This window comes from Stomoxys calcitrans, chromosome 4 (assembly GCF_963082655.1).
Source record: "Stomoxys calcitrans chromosome 4, idStoCalc2.1, whole genome shotgun sequence".
NCBI lineage: Eukaryota > Metazoa > Arthropoda > Insecta > Diptera > Muscidae > Stomoxys > Stomoxys calcitrans.
The window spans coordinates 15,373,784-15,379,783 of record NC_081555.1 but is presented as its reverse complement, the minus strand read 5'-3'; positions in this window follow the sequence as shown (position 1 = coordinate 15,379,783).

The window sequence follows — 6,000 nt, the reverse complement described above, 5'->3', positions numbered from 1 at the left end:
ATCTTCAATACTGTATACTCAACTCGAAAAATTTTTTCGCATCAAAAATTGAAAATTTTCATAAGGGGTTAGCCTTTGCTAAAAAAATGCAAAAAAACAAAAATGTGAAATTTTACGTAATTTTGTTTATTGTACGAATCGTTTTCGAATTTCGAACTGCGGAATGCTAGACAATTTTCGAAATTCGAAAAAATGAATGAGTTACAGTGTTTTTCGCCTTGAAAACGACCTTGAATTTTTCGTTCAAAAAAAATTTGGATTTTGTGATATTTTTCATAGATAATTTTACAGTCTTGCTTCGTCCAGCACCACTACGAAAAGGGATTTTCTTGACGAATCCAACGGTGTCCTCAGAATTTTGAAATTCGCAAAACTAAAGATGTTACAGCAATTTCAAACTGACCTCGATTTTTTTACCATTTTTCGAATACTAATTATGCGAATTTGAGCTTGTTTTTTGGAGAAAAAACATAGGAGTTGCACTAATCCGATTTGTTTGCCATAATCTTCAATACTGTATACTCAACTCGAAAAATTTTTTCGCATCAAAAATTGAAAATTTTCATAAGGGGTTAGCCTTTGCTAAAAAAATGCAAAAAAACAAAAATGTGAAATTTTACGTAATTTTGTTTATTGTACGAATCGTTTTCGAATTTCGAACTGCGGAATGCTAGACAATTTTCGAAATTCGAAAAAATGAATGAGTTACAGTGTTTTTCGCCTTGAAAACGACCTTGAATTTTTCGTTCAAAAAAAAATTTGGTTTTTGTGATATTTTTCATAGATAATTTTACAGTATTGCTTCGTCCAGCACCACTACGGAAAGGGATTTTCTTGACGAATCCAACGGTGTCCTCAGAATTTTGAAATTCGCAAAACTAAAGATGTTACAGCAATTTCAAACTGACCTCGATTTTTTTACCATTTTTCGAATACTAATTATGCGATTTTGAGCTTGTTTTTTGGAGAAAAAACATAGGAGTTGCACTAATCCGATTTGTTTGCCATAATCTTCAATACTGTATACTCAACTCGAAAAATTTTTTCGCATCAAAAATTGAAAATTTTCATAAGGGGTTAGCCTTTGCTAAAAAAATGCAAAAAAAACAAAAATGTGAAATTTTACGTAATTTTGTTTATTGTACGAATCGTTTTCGAATTTCGAACTGCGGAATGCTAGACAATTTTCGAAATTCGAAAAAATGAATGAGCTACAGTGTTTTTTGCCTTGAAAACGACCTTGAATTTTTCGTTCAAAAAAAATTTGGTTTTTGTGATATTTTTCATAGATAATTTTACAGTATTGCTTCGTCCAACACCACTACGGAAAGGGATTTTCTTGACGAATCCAACGGTGTCCTCAGAATTTTGAAATTCGCAAAACTAAAGATGTTACAGCAATTTCAAACTGACCTCGATTTTTTTACCATTTTTCGAATACTAATTATGCGATTTTGAGCTTGTTTTTTGGAGAAAAAACATAGGAGTTGCACTAATCCGATTTGTTTGCCATAATCTTCAATACTGTATACGCTTCAAAAATTGAAAATTTTCATAAGGGGTTAGCCTTTGCTAAAAAAAATGCAAAAAAACAAACATGTGAAATTTTACGTAATTTTGTTTATTGTACGAATCGTTTTCGAATTTCGAACTGCGGAATGGTAGACAATTTTCGAAATTCGAAAAAATTAATGAGTTACAGTGTTTTTTGCCTTGAAAACGACCTTGAATTTTTCGTTCAAAAAAAATTTGGTTTTTGTGATATTTTTCATAGATGATTTTACAGTATTGCTTCGTCCAGCACCACTACGGAAAGGGATTTTCTTGACAAATCCAACGGTGTCCTCTGATTTTTGAAATTCGCAAAACTAAAGATGTTACAGCAATTTCAAACTGACCTCGATTTTTTTACCATTTTTCGAATACTAATTATGCGATTTTGAGCTTGTTTTTTGGAGAAAAAACATAGGAGTTGCACTAATCCGATTTGTTTGCCATAATCTTCAATACTGTATACGCATCAAAAATTGAACATTTTCATAAGGGGTTAGCCTTTGCTAAAAAAATGCAAAAAAACAAAAATGTGAAATTTTACGTAATTTTGTTTATTGTACGAATCGTTTTCGAATTTCGAACTGCGGAATGCTAGAAAATTTTCGAAATTCGAAAAAATGAATGAGTTACAGTGTTTTTTGCCTTGAAAACGACCTTGAATTTTTCGTTCAAAAAAAATTTGGTTTTTGTGATATTTTTCATAGATGATTTTACAGTATTGCTTCGTCCAGCACCACTACGGAAAGGGATTTTCTTGACAAATCCAACGGTTTCCTCAGATTTTTGAAATTCGTAAAACTAAAGATGTTACAGCGATTTCAAACTGACCTCGATTTTTTTACCATTTTTCGAATACTAATTATGCGATTTTGAGCTTGTTTTTTGGAGAAAAAACATAGGAGTTGCACTAATCCGATTTGTTTGCCATAATCTTCAATACTGTATACTCAACTCGAAAAATTTTTACGCATCAAAAATTTAAAATTTTCTAAGGGGTTAGCCTTTGCTAAAAAAATGCAAAAAAACAAAAATGTAAAATTTTACGTAATTTTGTTTATTGTACGAATCGTTTTCGAATTTGGTTTTTGTGATATTTTTCATAGATAATTTTACAGTATTGCTTCGTCCAGCACCACTACGGAAAGGGATTTTCTTGACGAATCCAACGGTGTCCTCAGAATTTTGAAATTCGCAAAACTAAAGATGTTACAGCAATTTCAAACTGACCTCGATTTTTTTACCATTTTTCGAATACTAATTATGCGATTTTGAGCTTGTTTTTTGGAGAAAAAACATAGGAGTTGCACTAATCCGATTTGTTTGCCATAATCTTCAATACTGTATACTCAACTCGAAAAATTTTTTCGCATCAAAAATTGAAAATTTTCATAAGGGGTTAGCCTTTGCTAAAAAAATGCAAAAAAAACAAAAATGTGAAATTTTACGTAATTTTGTTTATTGTACGAATCGTTTTCGAATTTCGAACTGCGGAATGCTAGACAATTTTCGAAATTCGAAAAAATGAATGAGTTACAGTGTTTTTTGCCTTGAAAACGACCTTGAATTTTTCGTTCAAAAAAAATTTGGTTTTTGTGATATTTTTCATAGATAATTTTACAGTATTGCTTCGTCCAACACCACTACGGAAAGGGATTTTCTTGACGAATCCAACGGTGTCCTCAGAATTTTGAAATTCGCAAAACTAAAGATGTTACAGCAATTTCAAACTGACCTCGATTTTTTTACCATTTTTCGAATACTAATTATGCGATTTTGAGCTTGTTTTTTGGAGAAAAAACATAGGAGTTGCACTAATCCGATTTGTTTGCCATAATCTTCAATACTGTATACGCTTCAAAAATTGAAAATTTTCATAAGGGGTTAGCCTTTGCTAAAAAAAATGCAAAAAAACAAACATGTGAAATTTTACGTAATTTTGTTTATTGTACGAATCGTTTTCGAATTTCGAACTGCGGAATGGTAGACAATTTTCGAAATTCGAAAAAATTAATGAGTTACAGTGTTTTTTGCCTTGAAAACGACCTTGAATTTTTCGTTCAAAAAAAATTTGGTTTTTGTGATATTTTTCATAGATGATTTTACAGTATTGCTTCGTCCAGCACCACTACGGAAAGGGATTTTCTTGACAAATCCAACGGTGTCCTCTGATTTTTGAAATTCGCAAAACTAAAGATGTTACAGCAATTTCAAACTGACCTCGATTTTTTTACCATTTTTCGAATACTAATTATGCGATTTTGAGCTTGTTTTTTGGAGAAAAAACATAGGAGTTGCACTAATCCGATTTGTTTGCCATAATCTTCAATACTGTATACGCATCAAAAATTGAACATTTTCATAAGGGGTTAGCCTTTGCTAAAAAAATGCAAAAAAACAAAAATGTGAAATTTTACGTAATTTTGTTTATTGTACGAATCGTTTTCGAATTTCGAACTGCGGAATGCTAGAAAATTTTCGAAATTCGAAAAAATGAATGAGTTACAGTGTTTTTTGCCTTGAAAACGACCTTGAATTTTTCGTTCAAAAAAAATTTGGTTTTTGTGATATTTTTCATAGATGATTTTACAGTATTGCTTCGTCCAGCACCACTACGGAAAGGGATTTTCTTGACAAATCCAACGGTTTCCTCAGATTTTTGAAATTCGTAAAACTAAAGATGTTACAGCGATTTCAAACTGACCTCGATTTTTTTACCATTTTTCGAATACTAATTATGCGATTTTGAGCTTGTTTTTTGGAGAAAAAACATAGGAGTTGCACTAATCCGATTTGTTTGCCATAATCTTCAATACTGTATACTCAACTCGAAAAATTTTTACGCATCAAAAATTTAAAATTTTCTAAGGGGTTAGCCTTTGCTAAAAAAATGCAAAAAAACAAAAATGTAAAATTTTACGTAATTTTGTTTATTGTACGAATCGTTTTCGAATTTCGAACTGCGGAATGCTAGACAATTTTCGAAATTCGAAAAAATGAATGAGTTAGAGTGTTTTTTGCCTTGAAAACTACCTTGAATTTTTCGTTCAAAAAAATTTGGTTTTTGTGATATTTTTCATAGATGTTTTACAGTATTGCTTCGTCCAGCACCACTACGGAAAGGGATTTTCTTGACGAATCCAAAGGTGTCCTCAGAATTTTGAAATTCGCAAAACTAAAGATGTTACAGCAATTTCAAACTGACCTCGATTTTTTTACCATTTTTCGAATACTAATTATGCGATTTTGAGCTTGTTTTTTGGAGAAAAAACATAGGAGTTGCACTAATCCGATTTGTTTGCCATAATCTTCAATACTGTATACTCAACTCGAAAAATTTTTTCGCATCAAAAATTGAAAATTTTCATAAGGGGTTAGCCTTTGCTAAAAAAATGCAAAAAAACAAAAATGTGAAATTTTACGTAATTTTGTTTATTGTACGAATCGTTTTCGAATTTCGAACTGCGGAATGCTAGACAATTTTCGAAATTCGAAAAAATGAATGAGTTACAGTGTTTTTTGCCTTGAAAACGACCTTGAATTTTTCGTTCAAAAAAAATTTGGTTTTTGTGATATTTTTCATAGATAATTTTACAGTATTGCTTCGTCCAGCACCACTACGGAAAGGGATTTTCTTGACGAATCCAACGGTGTCCTCAGAATTTTGAACTAAAGATGTTACAGCAATTTCAAACTGACCTCGATTTTTTTACCATTTTTCGAATACTAATTATGCGATTTTGAGCTTGTTTTTTGGAGAAAAAACATAGGAGTTGCACTAATCCGATTTGTTTGCCATAATCTTCAATACTGTATACTCAACTCGAAAAATCTTTGCGCATCAAAAATTAAAAAATTTTCATAAGGAGTTAGCCTTTGCTAAAAAAATGCAAAAAAACAAAAATGTGAAATTTTACGTAATTTTGTTTATTGTACGAATCGTTTTCGAATTTCGAACTGCGGAATGCTAGAAAATTTTCGAAATTCGAAAAAATTAATGAGTTACAGTGTTTTTTGCATGAAAACGACCTTTAATTTTGGATTCTTTTGTCAGATTAGATAAAATTGTAGTAATATATCTGCAAATTCCGCTAGCAGGTCAGTTTACAGAAGAGCAAATCGGTCGAAGTGGGTGACGCTTTTTGTGAATTTTGGGAAGACCATAAATTCTGGGTGCTATAGCCGTTTCCATCTTAAATTTCCTTTTCTCAACTTCACATTTGTAAATAATTCATTTACCAAGTCTTTATTTTTGCTTTGTAGAGCATCCGTTCATCGTATTCTTCCTTTTCCATTGCCACTGTTACATTGCCTTTATCTGCGTCTACTATCATGCTGTTGTTTTTTTTTTTCTTTCAAAAATCTTTGGGTTTGTCTCGCTGTTCTGAGAATGTATCTATCTCTTGGTGTTAATGTAGCTTTCTATCATCGAAGTTAATTTATTTCTCC